Source organism: Aegilops tauschii, chromosome 2 (genome assembly GCF_002575655.3).
Source record: "Aegilops tauschii subsp. strangulata cultivar AL8/78 chromosome 2, Aet v6.0, whole genome shotgun sequence".
Taxonomy (NCBI): Eukaryota; Viridiplantae; Streptophyta; class Magnoliopsida; order Poales; family Poaceae; genus Aegilops; species Aegilops tauschii.
This window is the reverse complement of record NC_053036.3, coordinates 203,184,604-203,193,734: the sequence shown is the minus strand read 5'-3', so window position 1 is coordinate 203,193,734 and position 9,131 is coordinate 203,184,604. Positions and strand designations below refer to the sequence as shown.

The window sequence follows — 9,131 nt, the reverse complement described above, 5'->3', positions numbered from 1 at the left end:
AACCTCTGGAGCGAGGGATTTGCAAGTGACGATGTAGGGTGCCCTTGATATGAGGATCCTGCGGTCAGTGAACAATGTGAAGCAGATCCTCGCCCTCAATTCGAGAAAGGGGTAACACAAACCTCCGGGTGGATGTGATCATGAGAACCTAATGTTAGAGTTAGCAAATCATTTAACCTGAATAGAGGAGAGATCAGAGTCCCAGAGTATAGACGAGGAGTAAAATATCCTAATACCACCCAATGGCGACGTGGGCCCGTATGCCACACAACCATGTTAGTAAATCAGTTTTTTGAATACTAGACTCAACTTCGGCCAAGGAGTTGGAAAGGGGGTTCCTACAGGCAGTCGACTCTGATACCAACTTGTGACGCCCCGATTCGACTGTACACTAATCATACACGCAAATGTGTACGATCAAGATCAGGGACTCACGGAAGATATCACAACACAACTCTAGACACAAATCAAAATAATACAAGCTTTATATTACAAGCCAGGGGCCTCGAGGGCTTGAATACATAGCTCGATACATAAGCGAGTCAGCGGAAGCAACAATATCTGAGTACAGACATAAGTTAAACAAGGATGCCTTAAGAAGGCAAGCACAAAAATAACAACGATCGAAGAGGCAAGGCCTCCTGCCTGGGACCTCCTAACTACTCCTGGTCGTCGGCGGTCTCCATGTAGTAGCATCCGTCGGCGATGGCATCTGGCTCCAGAGATCCACCAACTGGTTGCATCAACTGGAAAGAAGAAAGAAGGGGGAAAGGGGGTAGCAAAGCAACCGTGAGTACTCATCCAAAGTACTCGCAAGCATCAGATCTATACTAAGTATGCATTGGTATCGAATGGAAGGGTTGTACTTGTGGACTGAACTGCAGAATGCCAGAATAGAGGGGAAGGCCTAGCCTATCGAAGACTAGCATCTTCAAGCAGCTCCAAGCATCTTGCAGCATGTAGAAGAGTAAAGAATAGCAGTTTATAATTAACAAGCATGTTGTAGTATCAACGCCCAGAGATCCTTCCTCGACTCCCTGCGAGAAAGCAATCCCGGAGCCACATATCCATCACATATATCAAGTATCCATTTCTAGTTGTATAAGATCAGGATACAAGTCTAAACGTCCATCACCGTGGACACGGTATTCAATATATATCTTCCCTGCAGGGGTGCACCACGTTTTCCAACACGCTCGATCACTCTGGCCGAACACACCTTTCTGGGGTCAATGCCCGGCCTCGGAAGATCAACACGTCGTAGCCCTACCTAGGCTCAGCAGGGAGGTCCCCGCCGGTCTACATCCTAAGCACTCCGGGGTCTGGGCCCATCGCCCGTTGCACTTCGGGTCGTTGCGAGCAGGGCGGACCAAGCTCCACCACTACAGGATGGTGCCGGCCCAGCCGTGCCGCAATGCTGAACTGGACGTCTGACAAAGCTTCGGCTGATACTGCGACGTCGAGGCCCATAACTATTCTCACGTGGTGGTTAGTGCGTAAAGGCCAAAGGCCAATTTAGAACAAATACCCAAACCTGTTAGTGCATTATCAATTAAAGTAGTGACAGCTGTCGGGACAAGTCCGGAGCTATCACCCCTCCTGGGTGATACCGCTAAACAGCCAGCCGCCACTGTCACATCGCACGGGTGCTCTCCGGGCCCGCCCGGCTTCACAACGGTCTCAAGTAAAGTCAAGGTAACTGTGTGTCCAGACATCAAGGGGAAAACCCGAGGAATCACCCCCGGTGGATTCCACTCGATGTAATCATCAAGGTGAACGTAAGAGGATCCACCCTTGAGGTTCACACTTGAGGTGTTGCACGACAGAGCCGTAACGGGAATGGTGAAAGAGGAAATCACCCTCGTTGACCACGACCGAATAGCTACACTACATAACTATCATCAGGAGTGCGTTATGAGGGATCACCCTCGGCACTCGATAGTAGCTCTGCAGAGTCAAGCAACAAAAGGGGCGTGATGTGATGTGAGGTGTCGGGCTCTGGTCGTCGATCATGTTGATCGAGTCATCGATGATGAAGCAGGGGCGACAAGGACAAGGTGGGGGTCACTGATGGATCACTATCCAACCTATACTAAGCAGTTTAGGATAAGCAGGTAGGTAACAATAGCAGGTACAAAAGCAGGATATGCATCAGAATAGGAGCAATCAAATACAGTAGCAAAATCTAATGCAAGCATGAGAGAATGGAATGGGCGATGTCGGGATGATCAAAGGGGGGGCTTTCCTGGAAGCTCCGCTGAAAGGGAAGAAGGGTCGTCGTCGACGTAGTCGATCACAGTGGCATCAGCATCGGTCTCGGGGTCTACCGGAGAGAAGAGGGGGAAGAAACAGTAAATACAAGCAAACATAAGCATGGCATGACATTACGCGGCGCTAGGGGTGACCTATCGTAGTGCTACACGATACCGGCGAAGGGGAATAACATCCGGGAAAGTTTCCCTGAAGTTTGGCATTTTCGGACAGATGAAACGGAGGGGAAATGTTGCATGTTCGCTATGCTAGGGGCACGTGACAGATGAACGGAGAGCGTATTTGAATTCGTCTCGTCGTTCTGAGCAACTTTCATGTATAAAACTTTTTCATCCGAGTTACGGATTATTTTCTATGATTTTTCATAGTTTTAATAATATTCTAAAATTACTATTAATTCGAAAATAAAGAATAAATGCTAGGGGTACCCAGCTCTATATACACAAAAGTGCACACCGAGGATGACAAGTGGGCCAGGGGTCCCAGTTAACCCAGTCAACTACCGAGTCAGAGTTGACCGGTCAAAGTGAACAACATCAGTGGGACCCAACTGTCATAGACAGTAGCTAAATTTATTTTGGTTATTTATTTTAATCTCCAGGAGACCCACATGTAATTGACTCATAATTTTAGACAAGGGTTATTTAACCCACGGGGCCCATCTGTCATTTGCTAATAGGCTAAATTAGCACTAAACTAATACAGTACTAAGCTACACTTAACCTAATTAAACAATGACCGGCCATCAGGGACATAGCCCAGCCGGCCACGCACACAGCCATATACAGGGGCCTTGGCGGCCATGGCTAGGTGCGGTAGTAGAAGAAGCAAGTGAGCAGCAGCACCTAGTAGCAATCAGCGCCAAGAGCAAGCAGCAGCACGTAAGAGAGCAGCAGCAACGCCGCAGGTGAGGCCATGCGCGGGCGCGGGCGGAGGTGGCTGCAGGTGGGCGTGGGGAGCGGTAGCGGCGGCGCGGCATGCGTGCGGGGCGAGCCGAGCGCGGGCAGGGGCGGCGCAGCGCGACAGTAGCCGGAGGCGGCAGCAGTGCAAGGCAGCATCGACAAGGAGCAGTAGCGCGGCACACACGTACGCGTACAGGAGAACTCGGGTGTGCTCGGGAATGGCGGCTACGGCAACAAATCGAGGGGGCAAGGAGGGGGCATGGACGCGGCTCACTGCGAGGGAGGTCGTGGACGTGCTCGGAACCACGGGGAGGCGCCGGTGGTGGAGATCGACGGCGATGGCGCCATGGCCGTGGCGGGGAAGACGACCAGATGGCGAGGTTGTGGAGGGCTTCAGCTCGAACTGGAGGTTGTAGGCGATGCAGACGAGGTCGACGGAGCTCTAGATCATATCCTCGCGGGTCGGGGACGGCTCCGGCCATGGGAACGGCGGTGGCGCGGCCATGGACGTGCTTGGGGCAGGGGAGATCTGTGGGGAGGGAGAGAGGGAAGGAGTGGGGGAGCCAGGAGGCAAGTGGGGAGGGGAGATGAGGAGAGCGAGGCGCCGTGGGGTGGGGCGTGGCCTTATCCCCTCGCTGGGGCGGCGCCGACGAGGTGACTCGGTGGGAGCACACGCCCGATGAACAGGAAGGAGATGGGGGGGGGTTCATCCGGTGCGGGCAGCTGGGCTAGGCCCATGGAAACAGGGGAGGGGGCCTTTTCTTTTCTTTTACTTTTTTTATAGTTTCCCATTTTCTATCTAGTTTTATTTTATTTTATTTTTAGTTTCATAAGATATAACACTAGCCCCTAAATTAGTATTAATAATTAAGCCTCTGCCACAGACAATTTCTCACTTTAATAAAAATAGGTTTATATTTGTTTATTATTTAAAGGCATTTAATAATTGTTTTTAGTCCCTGTTATATTCACAAAAGGGCATTTAAATACTTTCAAAAGTGTTGGGTCACCACCATAATTAGTTATGGAATATTCTCCACACCTTGAGCATTTTATTTCGCTTGTTTGAGAAATTTGAATTCTAGGCATTAATTTGAACTTGAGTTTGAACTAAGATTTGGATCAAGCGAGGATTAGCAACAGTAATGTGATGACCTGGCATCATTAGCAGGGGATTACTGTACCTTAATTATCTGGACGTTACATTGAGCCTGTTTTTAGGCTGACGTCCCAGTCGGGCCGGGCTCGGGCCTGGATTTTTTTGCTTCGGGCTTGGTCAGGCTCGGCCCGAAACCCGGCCCGGCCCGAGGGATGGCCAGGTATATACCTGATGGGTCTCTTTGAATCTACCGTGTTTAGCAGTAGTACTGCTTATGCACGGCCAGAGCATAACGGTTTGATTTTTACCCCCCTCCCCCACTATAAAAGGGGAGTTTTCTTCCCCAAGCGGACTACCCCTCTTTTCCCCATTTGCTCCATTCTTTCCCAAGCTCAAACTTGCCCGATCTCCCTCCCTAGCCATCAAAACTTGTTGATTCTCTAGGGTTTGGAGGAGGAGAAGGTCCCGACCCACACTTTCATCGAGAGAAATTTGATTGCCCCTACTATCTATTGTGGATCTTGTTACTCTTGAGTGTTTGGGCACCCCAGACAGAAGAGGCCACCTTGGAGCCACATTCCATTGTGGTGAAGCTTCGTGGTAGCATTGGGAGCCTCCAATTAATCTGTGGAGAGAGCCCAACCTTGTTTGTAATGGTTCGGTTACCGCCTTCAAGGGCACCCTTAGTGGAATCACGACATCTTACATTGTGCGAGGGAGTGAGGAGAATAAGGTGGTCCTGTAGGAGATCGTTGTAGAAATTAAAAAATTTCTACGCATCACCAAGAACAATCTATGGAGTCTTCTAGCAACAAGAGGGAAAAGAGTGCATCTACATACACTTGTAGATCGCGAGCGGAAGCATTCAAGTGAACGGGGTTGATGGAGTCGTACTCGTCGTGATCCAAATCACCGATGACCGAGCGCCGAACGGACGGCACCTCCGCGTTCAACACACGTACGGTTGGGGAAGACGTCTCCTCCTTCTTGATCCAGCAAGGGGAGGGAGAGGTTGATGGAGATCCAGCAGCACGACGGCGTGGTGGTGGAAGCAGCGGGGATCTCGGCAGGGCTTCGCCAAGCTCAGCGAGAGGGAGAGGTGTCACGGGAGGGAGAGGGAGGCGCCAGGGGCTTGGGGTGCTGCTCCCATGTGCCTCCCCACTATATATAGGGGTGGAGGGGGCTGATTTCTTGCCCTCCAAGTCCATTGGGGCGTTGGCAAAGGTGGGGGAAAGAAATCCCATCATTTCCCTTCCCCACCGATTGTTATCCCCCTTTTTTAGGGATCTTGATCTTATCCCTTCGGGATATGATCTTATTCCTTCTAAGATGAGATCTTGGTGCGCCTTGACCAGGGGTGTGGGGCCTTGCCCCCACTACCCACGTTCATGTTGGTCCCCCCATGCAGGTGGGCCCCACTTAGGAACCTTCTAGAACCTTCCCGGTACAATACCAAAAAATCCCGAACATTTTCCGGTGGCCAAAATAGGACTTCCCATATATAAATCTTTACCTCCGGACCATTCCGGAACTCCTCGTGACGTCCGGGATCTCATCCGGGACTCCGAACAACTTTCGGTTAACCGCATACTAATATCTCTACAACTCTAGCGTCACCGAACCTTAAGTGTGTAGACCCTACGGGTTCGGGAGACATCAGACATGACCGAGACGACTCTCCGGTCAATAACCAAAAGCGGGATCTGGATACCCATGTTGGCTCCCACATGTTCCACGATGATCTCATCGGATGAACCACGATGTCGAGGATTCAATCAATCCCGTATACAATTCCCTTTGTCAATCGGTACGTTACTTGCCCGAGATTCGATCGTCGGTATCCCAATACCTTGTTCAATCTCGTTACCGGCAAGTCACTTTACTCGTACCGTAATGCATGATCCCGTGACCAAACACTTGGTCACATTGAGCTCATTATGATGATGCATTACCGAGTGGGCCCAGAGATACCTCTCCGTCATACGGAGTGACAAATCCCAGTCTCGATTTATGCCAACCCAACAGACACTTTCGGAGATACCCGTAGTGCACCTTTATAGCCACCCAGTTACGTTGTGACGTTTGGCACACCCAAAGCACTCCTATGGTATCCGGGAGTTGCACAATCTCATGGTCTAAGGAAATGATACTTGACATTTGGAAAAGCTCTAGCAAACGAACTACACGATCTTGTGCTATGCTTAGGATTGGGTCTTGTCCATCACATCATTCTCCTAATGATGTGATCCCGTTATCAATGACATCCAATGTCCATAGTCAGGAAACCATGACTATCTGTTGATCAACGAGCTAGTCAACTAGAGGCTCACTAGGGACATGTTGTGGTCTATGTATTCACACATGTATTATGATTTCCGGATAACACAATTATAGCATGAACAATAGACAATTATCATGAACAAGGAAATATAATAATAACTATTTTATTATTGCCTCTAGGGCATATTTCCAACAGTCTCCCACTTGCACTAGAGTCAATAATCTAGTTACATTGTGATGAATCGAACACCCATAGAGTTCTGGTGTTGATCATGTTTTGCTCTAGGGAGAGGTTTAGTCAACGGATCTCCTACATTCAGGTCCGTATGTACTTTACAAATATCTATGTCTCCATTTTGAACATTTTCACGAATGGAGTTGAAGCGACGCTTGATATGCCTGGTCTTCCTGTGAAACATGGGCTCCTTGGCAAGGGCAATAGCTCCAGTGTTGTCACAGAAGAGAGTCATCGGGCCCGACGCATTGGGAATAACTCCTAGGTCGGTAATGAACTCCTTCACCCAGATTGCTTCTTGTGCTGCCTCTGAGGCCGCCATGTATTCCGCTTCACATGTAGATCCCGCCACAACGCTTTGCTTGCAACTGCAACAGCTTACTGCCCCACCATTCAAATATACACGTATCCGGTTTGTGACTTAGAGTCATCCAGATCTGTGTCGAAACTACCATCGACGTAACCCTTTACGACGAGCTCTTCGTCACCTCCATAAACGAGAAACATATCCTTAGTCCTCTTCAGGTACTTCAGGATATTCTTGACCACTGTCCCGTGTTCCATGCCGGGATTACTTTGGTACCTTCCTACCGAACTTACGGCAAGGTTTACATCAGGTCTGGTACACAACATGGCATACATAATAGACCCTATGGCCGAGGCATAGGGGACGACACTCATCTTTTCTCTATCTTCTGCCGTGGTCGGGCATTGAGCCGTGCTCAATTGCACACCTTGCAATACAGGCAAGAACCCCTTCTTGGACTGATCCATATTGAACTTCTTCAATATCTTGTCAAGGTACGTACTTTGTGAAAGACCAATGAGGCGTCTTGATCTATCTCTATAGATCTTGATGCCTAATATATAAGCAGCTTCTCCAAGGTCCTTCATTGAAAAACACTTGTTCAAGTAGGCCTTTATGCTTCCCAAGAATTCTATATCATTTCCCATCAACAGTATGTCATCCACATATAATATGAGAAATGCTACAGAGCTCCCACTCACTTTCTTGTAAACACAGGCTTCTCCATAAGTCTGTGTAAACCCAAATGCTTTGATCATCTCATCAAATCGAATGTTCCAACTCCGAGATGCTTGCACCAGCCCATAGATGGAGCGCTGGAGCTTGCATACCTTGTTAGCATTCTTAGGATCGACAAAACCTTCCGGCTGCATCATATACAATTCTTCCTTAAGAAAGCCGTTAAGGAATGCCGTTTTGACGTCCATTTGCCATATCTCATAATCATAGTATGCGGCAATTGCTAACATGATTCGAACGGACTTCAGCTTCGCTACGGGTGAGAAAGTCTCATCGTAGTCAACCCCTTGAACTTGTCGATAACCCTTAGCGACAAGTCGAGCTTTATAGATGGTAACATTACCATCCGCGTCTGTCTTCTTCTTAAAGATCCATTTGTTTTCTATCGCTCGCCGATCATTGGGCAAGTCTGTCAAAGTCCACACTTTGTTTTCATACATGGATTCTATCTCGGATTGCATGGCTTCAAGCCATTTGTCGGAATCTGGGCCCGCCATTGCTTCTTCATAGTTCGAAGGTTCATCGTTGTCTAACAACATGATTTCCAAGACAGGGTTGCCGTACCACTCTGGCGCGGAACGTGTCCTTGTGGACCTACGAAGTTCAGTAGGAGCTTGATCCGAAGTACCTTGATCATCATCATCATTAACTTCCTCTCTAGTCGGTGCAGGCACCACAGGAACATCTTCCTGAGTTGCACTACTTTCCGGTTCAGGAGGCGGTACTTCATCAAGTTCCACTTTCCTCCCACTTACTTCTTTCGAGAGAAACTCTTTCTCCAGAAAGGACCCGTTCTTGGCAACAAAGATCTTGCCTTCGGATCTGAGGTAGAAGGTATACCCAATGGTTTCCTTAGGGTATCCTATGAAGACGCATTTTTTCGACTTGGGTTCGAGCTTTTCAGGTTGAAGTTTCTTGACATAAGCATCACATCCCCAAACTTTTAGAAACGACAGCTTAGGTTTCTTCCCAAACCATAATTCATACGGTGTCGTCTCAACGGATTTCGACGGAGCCCTATTTAAAGTGAATGCGGCAGTCTCTAAAGCATAGCCCCAGAATGAGAGCGGTAGATCGGTAAGAGACATCATAGATCGCACCATATCCAATAGAGTGCGATTACGACGTTTGGACACACCATTTCGCTGAGGTGTTCCAGGCGGCGTGAGTTGTGAAACTATTCCACATTTCCTTAAGTGTGTGCCAAATTCGTGACTCAAATATTCCCCTCCACGATCTGATCGTAAGAACTTTATTTTTCTGTCACGTTGTTCTCAACCTCACTCTGAAATTCCTTGA

General features: G+C 48.7%; 1 long non-coding RNA gene across 1 annotated transcript; it reads right to left on the bottom strand.

Annotated features, from left to right (window-relative positions):
• Positions 1–469: 469 nt before the first annotated feature.
• Positions 470–3,848, bottom strand: LOC141041995 (uncharacterized). The gene is made up of 2 exons (XR_012203803.1): positions 3,448–3,848; positions 470–746 (listed from the first exon to the last, which is right to left on the bottom strand). It is a non-coding gene; the product is annotated as an uncharacterized lncRNA (long non-coding RNA).
• Between the last annotated feature and the right edge of the window lie 5,283 nt (positions 3,849–9,131).